Here is a 16,513-nt window from a genome sequence, read left to right on the forward strand (position 1 = left end):
ATATTAAAAATAATTTTTTTAAAATAAAATTTTTTTATATATATATTTCTAAATAAAAAGTAACAATTCCAAACATATTCTTTTCCTGTTAGTGCTAGCAGTGTATATCACCTTCACTGGAGTTGGGAGATACGATGCTAGGAAGTCGCTTATGTGCTATTGGAATTTCTAAAAAAATAATGTTAGGCAAATATATTATATTCTTTTTTGACCGAGTTTCTAATTAATTAAATTTTCTAATACCTCTTTTATTAATTTTTCAGTTTTGCTTGATCCACCTAATAATTTCTCTTTTTTATTTTTTCTTTTTTAATTTTTATCATCACAATAAGAATTAAATTAAATACCAAAAATTATAATCTACCCTGGCATCGTCATATCATCCCTAACATACATATGCAAAAATTCTTTAGCTAACCGAGATTAGACATTTACTAGCAAAAAAGTTTAATTGAAAGGAACTGTCAAAATCCAAGAGAATTTCGCAGGGGATGTGCTGATCAATGGAAAGATGAGAACCATCCACGTTGCCTGTATATGCGAAGGCCAATTTGAAGTCAGCATTCACATCAATGCAGATTAGTCAAAAAAAACTAATCGACAAGAACAGTCAAACAAAAATTCCCAGATTTGACAACTTGCAAGTTGTCATCAACAAACTGTTCTTCAAGGTAGCAATAGGTCTCTGCCATTTTTGTCTGAACTCTACTTTTCTCCACACAGTATAATGGTCGCCATTTTTGTTCTGATTCCATTAAAAAATGTTCCTCAAGGCAGACGCAAGCTTGAATTAATTTTCACGGGACGTATAACCACCGTATGGACAAAGTGAATGTTATGTTATTTTTAAGCACTTAGCAGAGTAATGACACATGGAACTGTAAATCTATACTTACCGTGTACCTACAATTTGGTTTGTATTTGCTTGTAAATCATTAATCTTGAAAATTCTTGCCATACCAAAATCAGAAATTTTGGGGTTCAGATTTTCATCAAGTAGTATGTTGCTAGCCTTCAAATCTCTATGAATTATCCTCAATCTTGAATACTTACGAAGGTAAAGGAGCCCTTGAGCAATCCCTTCAATGATTCAAATCGCTTCTTCCAGTCTATGAGCTCCCTTTTTGATTGATCTGCATTTAAAACATAACAGTGAATACTCCAGCGATGTTAATCATCCAAGTCCAAAACCTTGCAAGAACATAGATCCATTCACTTTATAGTATGATGACATAATTAACTTACCAAATATAAAGGAATCTAAGCTTTTATTAGGCATGTATTCGTACACTAACATTTTCTCTTCCCCTTGAATGCAGCAGCCTAGGAGTCTGACAAGATTCATGTGTTGCAATTTAGCTATGAGTATAAGTATACCGGTTTGGAATGCCCAAACACTCACCTTCGATCCTACTGCAACAAAATGGCGGAAGTAATCCGTGATGATAAATTGCTAATCTATTTCTTTCAAGATAGCCTAGCAGGATCCGCTTTAAGCTGGTACATGAGGTTAGACAGCATCAGGATCAAGGGCTGGAGAGACTTGGTGGAGGCTTTCCTCAAACAGTACAAGTTTAACATGGAAATCGCTCCTGATCGAACAAGTCTAATGGCAATGGAGAAAAAGAGCCAGGAGTCAGTAAGGGCTTATGCGCAAAGATGGAGGGGTGAGGCAATGCATGTCCAACCCCCTTTGATAGAAACGGAAATGGTGAGCTTGTTTGCCAATACCTTCAAAGCACCTTATTATGAGCACCTAATGGGTAGCTCCTCTCAACATTTCTATGATGCGGTATGCATAGCTGAGAGGATAGAACAAGGGATTAAAGCTGGGCGAATAGCGATGCCAGTGGAAAAGAAGGGTTTTATTGGAAGAAAGAGAGAAGGCGATATTAACAACTTGGAAGGCGGGTATAAGGGCAAAAAAGTAGATTCCCACAATCCACAAGTACCTACCTCTCAATTCTCACACATGAACTTTAACCAACCTTTTTCCCCTAATCGAACAAATAACCAGTCAAACAACCAAAATCACTACCAAAGACCCTATATAAGATACCCTTCAGAACAACTACCGCCACTACCCATGCCTTTGAAGGACATGTACGCCAAACTATTGAGCATTGGGCACATCGCTCCTATCCCTACACTACCATTACAACCACCATTCCCAATTTGGTACAAGCCTGAGTTGACTTGTGAGTACCATGCGGGTAATCCCGGGCATGGGATTGAAACCTGTTACGCTTTCAAGAAAAGATTGTTGGAGCTTATTAAGATAGGATGGGTATCATTTGAAGACAAGCCCAATATTAATTCAAACTTGTTGCCTAAACATGCCTCAAGTAGTAGTGGAATAGGCATGATAGAAGTTGGAAATCAATGCAAGGTGTTGAAGGTGTCTATGGAAAAGATGTACGACATGTTAGTACGATCAGGATTTCTAGAGACAAATGTGGAAAGCCATCCGGTGGGAGGTGGTTATTGTGAGTTACATGGAAGAGATGGACACCATATTGAAGATTGCATCGAGTTTTGTGAAATGATTGCAAAAATGTTAAAAATGGGGCAATTGAGAATTGAACCCATGGAAAGCAGGGGTGAGGTGAGTATGATGGAAGGTCAGGATGAGATGGCAGGAGTATGCAGGATCCAACAAACAGCTAAGGGGCCACCAAGGCTAATCTTGGTCAAACCTTCCTGCACAAAAGGAAACCACAATGCCATGCATTACAATTACGGTTATGCCTCCAACGTTCAAACTCCACTTCCCTTGTTCCAAACTGAGATTAGTGGTTTGACTCGAAGTGGTCGTTGCTTTACGCCCGAGGAGTTGAGGAAGGCAAAGGGCAAAGAAGTGGTAGATCTGGATAAAGCACTAGAAGTTAATAAGCCGGTAACGAAAGAGGAGTCGAATGAATTCCTGAAGTTGATCAAGCATAGCGAATCGGAGTGGTCGTTGCTTTACGCCCGAGGAGTTGAGGAAGGCAAAGGGCAAAGAAGTGGTAGATCTGGATAAAGCACTAGAAGTTAATAAGCCGGTAACGAAAGAGGAGTCGAATGAATTCCTGAAGTTGATCAAGCATAGCGAATCGGAGTGGTCGTTGCTTTACGCCCGAGGAGTTGAGGAAGGCAAAGGGCAAAGAAGTGGTAGATCTGGACAAAGCACTAGAAGTTAATAAGCCGGTAACGGAAGAGGAGTCGAATGAATTCCTGAAGTTGATCAAGCATAGCGAATATTGCATAGTAGATCAACTAAAGAAGACTCCAGCTAGGATCTCCCTGATGTCCTTGATACTCAACTCTGAGCCGCATCGAAACGCCTTGCAGAAGGTACTAAATGAGGCATATGTACCCCAAGACATTGAACATAAAACCATGGAGCATCTAGTGGGGAGGATCCATGCAACTAATTACCTATACTTCACGGCTGATGAGCTAGATGCTGAAGGTACCGGACATAATAAGCCCTTATACATTACGGTTAGATGCAAGGACTGCCTCATAGGAAAAGTACTCATTGATAATGGCTCGACCCTTAACGTGTTGCCAAAGCACATTCTAGAAGAAATGCCAATCGATGAATCCCATATAAAGTCGAGTACTATGATGGCCAGAGCGTATGATGGCTCACCTAGGCCAATAATTGGGACTTTAGAAGTGGAGCTATATGTGGGACCACAAATGTTCCTAGTAACACTTCAGGTTATGGATATCCACCCTTCCTATAGTATGTTGTTAGGAAGACCTTGGATTCATGCAGCGGGGGCAGTAGCTTCGTCATTGCACCAATGCCTGAAGTATATCATGAATGGGATGTTGGTAACTGTCAAGGCCGAGGAGACAGTATCCATGATAAAGAATGTGGCTGTGCCTTTTATCGAAGCAGATGATTGCAAGGATAACAATATCCATGCCTTTGAGATTGTGAACACTGACTGGGTGCCGGAGAACACAGTGCTAAGAAGGCCAAGGATCTCAGAAGCAGCAAGGATGGCAAGTCTATGCTTCTTGGACCGCGGGATCCCATTTCAGTATAACCTTATTATCGGGATACCAGGAGGGGTTAATCCGGCAAGGATGACAAGTGCTGCTCAAAGATTTGGGTTAGGGTATCAACCTAACCAAGAGGATTATCGGTGGGCTGCTGGTCAGAGAAGGGCAAGAAGGATGGCTAGAATTAAAGGAAGAGAGCCTGAGGAAGAAAAGCTAGAAATCCCTCCCCTTAGCGTGTCATTCCCAAAAGCCACATACATAATGCAACATGATAAAGGAGCCGAAAGCCTTGGTCAAGAACTGTCAAACATGGGCATAAATACCTTGAGGGAAAACAAGGTGGAAGAAGATGACATAAAGACAGTAACAATAAAGGGAGATGAAGCACTCCCACAACTGACGGTCTACACCATAGAAGAAGTCTCCGCCAAGACCTTCGTGCGCAAGTTGGCTCAGGACGAGAAGTTTCAGAACTGGGTGACCCAAGAAGCTCCAGTGGTTTTCAAAATGTAAACTAACTTTGTTTGCCTTAACATGCTTTTGTCATTGCTTATGTTTGCTTTTATTTCCTCTAGTTGACAATCAAGGCTCATGATGTCAACTAGATTTTAGGTTTGTCATGGAGCCCACCTTTTCTTTAAATAAATTGTGAGATCATGCACTTTTCACAAATTGCTTTCTTTTTTATGCATTTACACCAAACACTTCCCACTTTCAGGAATCCTGAAAGCGGATCTCCTACAACATTACATACATTCAGCATCAAGAATAAATGGCCAAACTTGAATGAACATGTGATAACTATGGAAGAAGAAGAGTGGGATGAAAGCAATATCAGTGAATTCACCAGGCTAGTAGAACAACAGGAACAGACTTGGAAACCTGCCGCAGAGGAACTCGAAACCATCAATGTAGGCAGTGATCAGTTCAAGAAGGAGTTGAAAATAGGTACCCTAATTACTTCTGAACAAAGGATAAAAATGATCACCCTATTACAAGAATATTCAGATGTCTTTGCTTGGTCCTATGAAGATATGCCTGGTTTGGATACAAGGATTGTAGTACACAAGATACCGTTGGAAGAAGGCTGTAAGCCAGTCAAGCAGAAGCTGAGGAGGGCCCACCCGGATGTCTGGATGAAGGTCAAGACAGAACTCGAGAAGCAATGGGATGCTGGCTTTCTAGAAGTAGTTAGGTATCCACAATGAGTATCTAACATTGTTGTGGTGCCTAAGAAAGAGGGGAAGATTAGAGTGTGCGTGGATTTTCGGAATTTGAATAAAGCTAGTCCCAAGGATGATTTTCCTCTACCACACATAGATGTTTTAGTGGACAACACTGCCCGGAGTTCCACATATTCCTTTATGGATGGTTTTTCAGGATACAACCAGATAAAAATGGCTCCGGAGGATAAGGCGAAAACAACTTTTGTCACACCTTGGGGGACATTTTGCTACAAGGTCATGCCATTTGGATTGAAGAATGCAGGAGCAACCTATCAAAGAGCAATGGTGACTTTGTTCCATGACATAATGCACAAGGAAATTGAGGTGTATGTAGACGACATGATTGCCAAGTCTAAAAGGGGAGAGGATCATGTTGAAGTTTTGAGGAAGTTATTTGAGAGGTTGAGGAAATATGAACTAAGGCTTAATCCTGCAAAATGTTCATTCGGAGTTAAATCGGGCAAGCTGTTAGGATTTGTGGTAAGTGATAGAGGTATAGAGGTGGATCCAGATAAAGTAAGGGCCATCCAAGCTATGTCATCCCCTAAGACGGAGAAAGAAGTAAGAGGATTTTTGGGAAGGTTAAACTACATTGCTCGGTTCATAGCTTAGCTAACAACGACGTGTGAACCTATATTCCGACTACTAAGGAAAAAGAATCCTGGAACCTGGAATGAGGAGTGTGAGGAGGCATTCAATAAAATCAAGCATTATTTACAAAATCCACCTTTACTGGTTCCTCCGGTATCAGGAAAACCTCTAGTATTATATCTCACAGTAACTGAAGCAGCCATGGGATGTGTATTGGGACAGCATGATGAAACCGGAAGGAAGGAAAGAGCCATTTATTACTTAAGTAAGAAATTCAAGGAATGTGAGTCTAGATACACGGAGATAGAAAGGCTTTGTTGTGCGTTGGTATGGGCGGCAAAGAGGTTGCGACATTATATGCTATATTATACCACTTGGTTAATTTCAAAAGTGGATCATCTGAGGTATATTTGTAACAAGCCCTTTCTCTTAAGTCGAATTGCAAGGTGGCAAGTTCTATTAGCAGAATATGACATAGTATACATGACAAGGAAAGCCGTAAAAGGAAGTGCAATCGCGGACCATCTGGCCGATAATGCTGTTGAAGATTACGAACCTTTGGATTTTGACTTCCCTGATGAAGATATATTGTCAATAGAGAAAGAAGAAGAGAAGACAGATTGGTGGACGATGTTTTTTGATGGTGTAGTGAATGTATATGGTAACGGGGCCGGTGCGGTAATAATCTCTCCTGATAAGAAACAGTATCCAGTTTCGGTTAAACTGCATTTCGAGTGCACCAATAATACAGCTGAGTATGAAGCCTGTATCCTTGGTTTAGAAGCGGCATTAGAGTTGAAGATAAAGAAGTTAGATGTATACGGAGATTCAATGTTGATTATTTATCAGGTTAAAGGGGAATGGCAAACCAAGGAGGAAAAGTTGAGGTCGTACCAGGAATACCTATCCACGCTAGCAAAGGAATTTGAAGAAATTAGATTCACCCATCTGGGAAGGGAAGGGAACCATTTTGCGGATGCTTTGGCCATGTTAGCTGCTATGACTACCATTGATCTCAAGTGCAAGGTACAACCGGTACACATTGACATTAGAAATGACCCAGCTCACTGTTGTTTAGTTGAAGGAGAGATAGACAGACAGCCTTGGTATTATGATATCAAGAACCTTGTGTAAAATCATGAATATCCGGTGGGAGCTTCCAAAACAGATAAGAAAACCTTGAGAAGGTTGGCTATAGACTTCTATTTAGATGGAGAGATTTTGTACAAAAGATCATTTGATGGAACCCTACTAAGGTGTTTGAATGAGGCAGATGCTAGAAAGGCATTACGGGAGGTCCATGAGGGGATTTGCTCAACCCATGCTAGCGGGCATATGATAGCGAGGAAAATCCAAAGGGCTGGTTATTTTTGGATGACACTAGAGAAAGACTGTATCGACTATGTCAGGAACTGTCATAAATGTCAAGTTTACAGTGACAAGGTCAATATGCCGCCAGCTCCGCTATTTAATCTGATATCTCCTTGGCCATTTGCAATGTGGGGAATCGACGTGATCGAACCTGTTAACCCAAAAGCTAGCAATGGCCATAGATTCATCCTCGTAGCTATTGACTACTTCACAAAATGGGTAGAAGCTAATTCGTATGCCCATGTAACACAGAAGGTAGTGAAAAAGTTTGTAGAAAAAGACTTGATTTGCCGATATGGTCCTCTGGAAAAGATAGTGACAGATAATGCACAGAATTTCAATGGCAAAATGATAGCAGAGCTGTGTACTAAATGGAAAATCAAGCATTCGAATTCTTCACCATACCGACCAAAGATGAATGGCGCAGTAGAAGCCGCCAATAAGAACATCAAGAAGATTATTCAGAAAATGGTAGTCACATATAGAGATTGGCATGAGATGTTGTCATTTGCTCTTCATACATACCGCACTACAGTCATGACCTCGATAGGGACTACCCCATATTCTCTAGTATACGGTATAGAGGCAGTGATGCCTTTGGAAGTGGAAATCCCGTCGTTAAGAGTGTTGATAGATTCCGAATTAGAGGAGGCCGAGTGGGCTCAAGTGAGATATGAGCAACTGAACTTGATCAGCGAAAAGAGGATAGCTGTAATATGTCATCACCAACTTTACCAGAAACGAATGGCTAAGGCATATGATAAGAAGGTTAGACCTCGGTTGTTTCGAGAAGGGGATCTAGTATTGAAGAAAATATTGTCGTTGCCCGGAGACGATCAAAGCAAATGGGCACCGAATTACGAGGGTCCTTACGTAGTAAAGAAGGCATTCTCAGGAGGAGCGCTGAAGTTGGCTAGAATGGATGGAGAAGACCTAGCTCGACCCGTGAATTCTGACTCTGTAAAAAGATATTATGCTTGATGTAGGCTCATAAATCAATAAAGCAAAGTTTGGCCATTGACTTCTTTCTCTTTTGCATTGATCTCACAACAATCATTTTTGCATTAATCCCAACAGTGCATGTCTTGTTGTTATCGCACCTAAAAAGTTTAGCATCGGCTGAACGAATTTCTTCTCTATACAAAAGCCTAGACTAGAATCACACCCCTACACTGGGGGCAATAAGAGATGTTTTCATGAAAAGTTTTACGTGTTTAAAATGTACGGAAGCCTATAGATTTGAAAACCAAGCTAAAGCATTTGACAAAAGCATGACAAAGAGGCAATGACAAGTCATACATTTTGGGAAAAGGACTACTTGAAGAAAGTCAGAGACAACACGAGAGATGAATCCAGCATACGACTTCAAAAGCAAGCTCAAGCAAGAGAGAGCTTCATGAACTAGAAGAGGATGATGGGGCCTATGTTTCAAAACCAGGTACGAATACATGCATGGCATCTAATTATAAATCATTGCATATATGTTTTTTTGGATCATTACAGGAGTTCTTAATGCATTCCAACAAGATTGGAGATGAAGAAAGAATCATAGTGGATGATAGCAAAGAATCACGGTTTTGAACCATAGTGGATTCTGGAACAACAAGAAGAACAAGAAAAAGAGAGAAAATGAAAGTTTTGAACCCTGCCATCAGGAAGAACGACATCGATATCAGCTTTGGTAATAAGGAATCGCTAGATGGGATTCCAAGTTGTTTGAGATCGCCAGAAGGGATCTCGTATTTTGATATTGGTCAAATGAGGTCGCCAGATGGGACCTCATATTTCATGTTGGTTAAAAGGAATCGCCAGATGGGATTCCAAGTTGATTAAAGGAGATTGATTAGTACTTAAAAGTGCATTTTTATCAAGGTTTTATATCATCATTTTGCACTTGAAGTATCAATAACTCCTTAACTAAAGCATGTTTTATAATAACATATCTAATTACATAAGATACCTTTAATTTATGGTAAATGTTCATCTTAAATGCAGGCTTATCACATAAATGAAAGAATTAATTGATGAGTTGAAGTACTGAAATTGAAAGGACAAAGAGATGGCCAAACTTAGAAAAGAGATGCTGGTGCAGTCCAAACTGGAACACTGTTCGGTAATTGGGTCATATCTGGAGCTGTAGATCTTGGATTTAGGTCCATTTTATATGGATGGAAAGATAAGACATAGGCCTACAACTTTCATGTGGAGCCCAAGATTTAGAAAGCCGTTTTCAAGTCCAAATTGTAGCAACAACGAAGAAGTCCGAATCTGTCCTGCAGCCCAGACACTGTTCAGTGTTTAGCCCATATCTCAAGTTCTAGAAGTCCAAATGATCTAAAATTTTTACCCTGGAAATATGAGACAATTTCCTAGAACTTTCATGATTCAAGTTTGTTCAAATTATGACGTCATCAATGACGTTTTTGGCAGACAAGAAGATAAGAATTGTCACCAAGTCAAGATGTGGCCACCCACTCATCAATTAGTCAACAAATCAATAGTTCCGAATTTTGGCCTATAAAAGGAGGCATTTGCCATGTATTTAGGCATCTTGGTTTTCAGATCAAGATCATACTTTTGCTCTCTCTTTATATTTTGTAATGCTTAAGTTTTGCTTATATTAATCTCTTGCTTATGCTTTTCATTTCCTTTACTTGTTTATTTATGTTTCTTTCTTTCATTATGTCTAGCTAAATTAATTATGTCAAGGTGAAAAGGGTACACTAATGGTGTAAGAATAAGTATAATATAAACTTAACATGGACCTTAATGTTGGATACTAACATGCTTTATACTTGTTATCTTGTTCACTTTTAATACTTTGCTTGTTAAATGGTTAATCTAGATTTATGTTGTATAACATTTGGTACAACAAATACTTGGCACTTTCATAGCCCATACTGTATGGTATAACCGACACCTGAGCTATGAAAGGAACTTGATTTGTTGTTAACATAAGTTATAATCATGAATGCCTGACAACATTTACAAGTATTAGCATTATTCGAAAAAGATAACTAATGTAATCATGTTAACAATCTGATTGGAACCTCCTTTGTGTGTGGTTTCCAATTGAATAATAAGGGTTTATACTATACTTGTTTGAAGTACCATTAGTGGATCCTCTAACCTTGACATTTGTTGTTATCATTGTTTAATCCTTACGTTAATCTTTCATCTCAAAGTTCTCATCGACTTCTTCCTCTTCTTCTTCACTGTTATTATTATTATTGTTGTTGTTGTTGTTATTGTTACTTTTGTATTATTGTTATCTATAATTTATACAATTAACCTCCCTGTGGTTCGACCCCGGCCTTGCCGGGTTATTTATTACTTCGACACTCCTGCACTTGGGAAAAGACATCAATCTTTTGGTCGTGTCAAGTTTTTGGCGCCGTTGCCGGGGAGGTAAATCATTGTACAAATTATAGTATTTATTTTATTTTCTCTTTTCTCTTTTCTTGTATCTAACTTTGTTTCTTTTGTTTTGTTTCTCTTTCTTTTGTTTTCTTCTTCCTTTTATTCTCTTCTTACACGTGCATGAGAGTGTGGTCACGTACATTAAGTGGTAGACTTTGTAGGGTATCCTAATCATTTTCAAAAAATATGGCCGAAGAAGATAACCAATCCCTTCATAATGAGAATAATGAGAATATTCGGGTTAGAACTCTTAGAGACCATATGAATCCCACAAGAACAAGTGCACCCTCATGCATAGTTTTTCCTCCTGATGCATCTCATTTTAATTTTAAGACAGGCATTATTCAACTTTTACCATCTTTTTATGGCTTAGATTTAGAAAATCCATACTTGCATTTAAGGGAATTTGAGGAGGTTTGCAACACGTATAATGACTCAAATTGTAGCATGAACACCATTAGATTGAAGCTTTTTCCTTTTTCATTAAAAGATAAAGCTAAAACATGGCTACAAAATTTGAGACCTGGATCCATTCGTGCTTGGGATGAAATGCAACAACATTTTTTAAAGAAGTTTTTTCCATCCTACAGAACAAACTCTTTCAAAAGACAAATCATTACTTTCTCTCAAAAATCAGGAGAAACATTTTATCAATGTTGGGATAGGTATCAAGACTTACTTAATACTTGCCCCCATCATGGTTTTGAAACATGGAGATTAGTTTCACATTTTTATGAAGGGTTAACTCCTAGAGATAGGCAAATGGTTGAATTGATGTGCAATGGAACTTTTGAGGATAAAGACCCTAATGAAGCAATGGAATACCTAGACTTGCTAGCTGAAAATGCGCAAAATTGGGACACCACAGGTACTTATGAGGCACCAAGTAAAACCCAACCTCATACATCTAGTGGAGGTATGTACAACCTTAGGGAAGATCATGACCTCCAAGCCAAGTTTGCATCTTTAGCTAGAAAGGTTGAGGCACTAGAATTAAAAAAGAGTGGTCAACTAAAATCTGTTCAAGACATTGCATGTCAAATCTGTGAAACCAACGAACATTCAACCAATGACTGTCCAACCTTGCCTTCTTTTAAAGAATGTCTCCATGAACAAGCCCATGCATTAAACAGTTTTCAAAGGCCCAACCATAACCTATATTTGCAAACATATAACCCTGGTTGGAGAAACCATCTAAATTTCAGTTGGAAGAGTGAGAACAATAATGCTCAAACTTCACAGCCACCGTTTCAAGCACATCATAATTTCCAAAATTCTCATGGATATGCACCTCCTTATGCTCCCCCTCCTAGAATAAATCTTGAGGAAACATTGCATGCATTTATGGAAAAGCAAGAGGCAATTAACACTCAACTTGCTCAAAGCATGACAGATTTTAAAGATACTCTTGCAAAGTTCACATCTGCTCTCAGTTTCCAAGAGAAAGGTAAGTTTCCATCTCAACCACAACAAAATCCAAAGGGGCAATACAATGTGAATGCAAGTAGTTCGGGAAGCCAACACATGGATCATGTAAAATCAGTCATCACTCTTCGCAGTGGTAAGGTTATTGAAAAACCCATTCTTGAACCTTGTGAGAATGATGATGAGTCAATCTTTGAGAGTAAGGAAGGGGTTGAATCTGATCATTGCAAAGAAAAGACTGATTCTCCGCCAGTACTTCCATTTCCTCATGCCATGACCAAACAAAGGAAAGTAAATCACAACTCTGAAATCTTTGAAACTTTCAAATAGGTAAGGATCAATATACCTTTGCTGGATGCTATCAAACAGGTTCCTTCTTATGCTAAATTTTTGAAAGATCTGTGCACCGTGAAGAGAAAACTGAATGTGAAAAAGAAAGCCTTTTTAGCCGAACAAGTAAGTGCCATTCTTCAGAGCAATAATGCTTTGAAATATAAAGACCCTGGTTGTCCTACAATTTCTTGCTTTATTGGAGAACATAAAATTGAAAGAGCCTTACTTGATCTTGGAGCTAGTGTGAATTTACTTCCATATTCAGTTTTTCAAAGTCTCAATCTAGGTGAGTTAAAACCAACTTCTGTAACTCTTTTACTTGCCGATAGATCTGTAAAAGTGCCTAGAGGAATAATTGAAGATGTGTTAGTACAAGTTGATAAATTCATTTATCCTGTTGATTTTATTGTCTTGGACACACAACCTGTTGAAGCATGTAATTCATTTCCTGTTATTTTAGGGCGTCCATTTCTTGCAACTTCTAATGCATTGATTAATTGTAGGAATGGACTGATGAAGCTATCTTTTGGAAACATGACATTGGAGATGAATATTTTCAACATTTGCAAGCAACCTAGAGATGATAATGATTTACAAGAAGTAGATTTTATTGAAGAATTGGTTTATGATCAATTTGAATCTACTTTGAGTAATACTGAGTTTGATGATTTGCAAATGACTTATTCTCAGGAAGAAATCACGGATGAAAAAGACACCGAAAATGTTGATGCGAATCTTTTGTCAAGAGCGACAACAGATTCGATATCTGACATCACACCAACCGATGATTACTTTCCTGACAAATCCTTACTTTCTCTTAGTTCAATGCCTTGGTTTGCTAAAAATATCAATTTCCTTGCCTCAGGAGACTTGCCAACTCATTGGAGTACCGAAGACAAAGGTAAGTTTTTGAACGAAGTGAAGAAATTTTATTGGGATGACCCTTACTTATTCGAATATTGTCCTGATCAAATATTTCGAAGATGCATTCCTGACAATGAGGTAAGTAATGTCATTAAATTTTGTCATTCTGAAGCATGTGGGAGTCATTTCTCGTCAAAAAAGACCATTGCGAAAATCTTTCAAAATGGATTTTATTGGCCCACCATGTTCAAGGACACGCATGCATTCTGCAAAGCTTGTGAAAATTTTCAAAAGTCAGGATTTATTTCAAAACATAAGGAATCTTTAGATAATCTTCTATTGACTTTGGAGACATATCCTGGTGGAGATATGCATTGTGCATTTCAAGACTTATGACCCCATTTCCATAAAGAACGTGATCGACATAGTCTTGGGAATCTGACTATAAAAGACCCTGTTTGCCAGTTTTTAAGAAAACTGGATGGGAAGCCTATCCCCGACCCATAGAGGGCGTTTAAGCCGTTCTTGGACGTAAAACCAAGGGAAGATGTGAGCCACAATCACAACTACGATTTGAGTCTGAGTTTGTAAAAATTTATGTCTTTCAGTTTTATTAATAGCATAATATTTTTTTTCTGTTCTGTTATTTCTTATATTTGTTTAAGTGTGTTTCAGGTTTGTCAGTGTTCATTATTTCAGGTGATGTCTTCTATACTCTATCTTTCTACCTTAGGACATTGAGGACAATGTCTCATTTTGGTTGGGGGGAGAGGGTAGTAGTAATTAAAAAAAAAAAAAAAAACTAACCAACTAACTGTTTTTGTTTTTAACCATTGGGCAAAACTGTTATTACTAGGATGGTAGAGTAAGGGGGAATGACTCTTGAAACGCATCTTAGTAAACATTTTCTAATGGTTATTTGCAATATTCATAACAAGGCCTATTAGAATACTTCTTGAAATATTCAGGTTTACAAACTCTCGCATTATTATCACTTGATTCTGCTCATATACTCATTTAACAAGTATTCTTAAACCTTCATTTTCACACACACACTTTAACATATGATTGTGGGTTGCACATTGGATTATTACATTATTTATGTTCTTTTGTTAAAGGTAACAACTAAGGGATAGGGATAGTATATAATTTTCAAAAAAAGAGAGAGAAAAAATAAATAAATAAATAAAAATGATGATAATAAAAACGTAGATAAGTTTGGTTTCATAGCCTCCCTAACCTAAGCAATTAAGCCCGAAGGGGTGTTTTAACACCTAATACCCTAAAGTCAACTGACTTGGGAGCTATTGGCCCAAAGCTTGTTACATGGGTTAAGGAGAAAAGCTTAAGGGAATCAAACATTGCACTATCTACGTATCAGTATCTGCAACCCGAGTTACTAAGCTCGTAGGGGTGTCTCAACACCTAATGCCCTAAGACCAACTGGTCTGGGAGTCATTAGCCGAAAGCTCGTTACATGGGTTAAAGATGCATTGTGTTTTAAGTTATATGTATAGATATTAAAAAAAAAGAAAAAAAAAGAGTAAAAAGAAAAAAAAAAGTAAAATAAAATAATCCCAACCCAAGGAAGTTAACCTTAAACATTAGAACAAAATATTGTTTTCGTCCAACAAAAGCCCCATCATCTATGTTTCATACATTGAGCACATAACAAGGAAGGTTTATTAATATTTTGTTTAAGAGGTATTGAGCAGATATATAAAATTTAATGAGAGTTTGTTTATCTGGATAGATTAATGGAAGTTGAATGATGAACGCCTTGCTTTGTGGAATTTGCAAATTGTTTTTCTATTTTAACGCTTTAATTACTAGGGACTATTTGCAATGCTTTTGCTCTCTCTTTATATTTTGTAATGCTTAAGTTTTGCTTATATTAATCTCTTGCTTATGCTTTTCATTTCCTTTACTTGTTTATTTATGTTTCTTTCTTTCATTATGTCTAGCTAAATTAATTATGTCAAGGTGAAAAGGGTACACTAATGGTGTAAGAATAAGTATAATATAAACTTAACATGGACCTTAATGTTGGATACTAACATGCTTTATACTTGTTATCTTGTTCACTTTTAATACTTTGCTTGTTAAATGGTTAATCTAGATTTATGTTGTATAACATTTGGTACAACAAATACTTGGCACTTTCATAGCCCATACTGTATGGTATAACCGACACCTGAGCTAAGAAAGGAACTTGATTTGTTGTTAACATAAGTTATAATCATGAATGCCTGACAACATTTACAAGTATTAGCATTATTCGAAAAAGATAACTAATGTAATCATGTTAACAATCTGATTGGAACCTCCTTTGTGTGTGGTTTCCAATTGAATAATAAGGGTTTATACTATACTTGTTTGAAGTACCATTAGTGGATCCTCTAACCTTGACATTTGTTGTTATCATTGTTTAATCCTTACGTTAATCTTTCATCTCAAAGTTCTCATCGACTTCTTCCTCTTCTTCTTCACTGTTATTATTATTATTGTTGTTGTTGTTGTTATTGTTACTTTTGTATTATTGTTATCTATAATTTATACAATTAACCTTCCTGTGGTTCGACCCCGGCCTTGCCGGGTTATTTATTACTTCGACACTCCTGCACTTGGGAAAAGACATCAATCTTTTGGTCGTGTCAAGTTTTTGGCGCCGTTGCCGGGGAGGTAAATCATTGTACAAATTATAGTATTTATTTTATTTTCTCTTTTCTCTTTTCTTGTATCTAACTTTGTTTCTTTTGTTTTGTTTCTCTTTCTTTTGTTTTCTTCTTCCTTTTATTCTCTTCTTACACGTGCATGAGAGTGTGGTCACGTACATTAAGTGGTAGACTTTGTAGGGTATCCTAATCATTTTCAGAAAATATGGCCGAAGAAGATAACCAATCCCTTCATAATGAGAATAATGAGAATATTCGGGTTAGAACTCTTAGAGACCATATGAATCCCACAAGAACAAGTGCACCCTCATGCATAGTTTTTCCTCCTGATGCATCTCATTTTAATTTTAAGACAGGCATTATTCAACTTTTACCATCTTTTTATGGCTTAGATTTAGAAAATCCATACTTGCATTTAAGGGAATTTGAGGAGGTTTGCAACACGTATAATGACTCAAATTGTAGCATGAACACCATTAGATTGAAGCTTTTTCCTTTTTCATTAAAAGATAAAGCTAAAACATGGCTACAAAATTTGAGACCTGGATTCATTCGTGCTTGGGATGAAATGCAACAACATTTTTTAAAGAAGTTTTTTCCATCCTACAGAAC

At 37.7% G+C, this 16,513-nt stretch overlaps 1 pseudogene; it reads right to left on the reverse strand.

Annotated features, from left to right (window-relative positions):
- Positions 1–11,197: 11,197 nt before the first annotated feature.
- On the reverse strand, positions 11,198–11,308 carry LOC133681220 (small nucleolar RNA R71; annotated as a pseudogene).
- Positions 11,309–16,513: the final 5,205 nt, after the last annotated feature.

This window comes from Populus nigra, chromosome 1, assembly GCF_951802175.1.
Source record: "Populus nigra chromosome 1, ddPopNigr1.1, whole genome shotgun sequence".
NCBI classification, from domain to species: domain Eukaryota; kingdom Viridiplantae; phylum Streptophyta; class Magnoliopsida; order Malpighiales; family Salicaceae; genus Populus; species Populus nigra.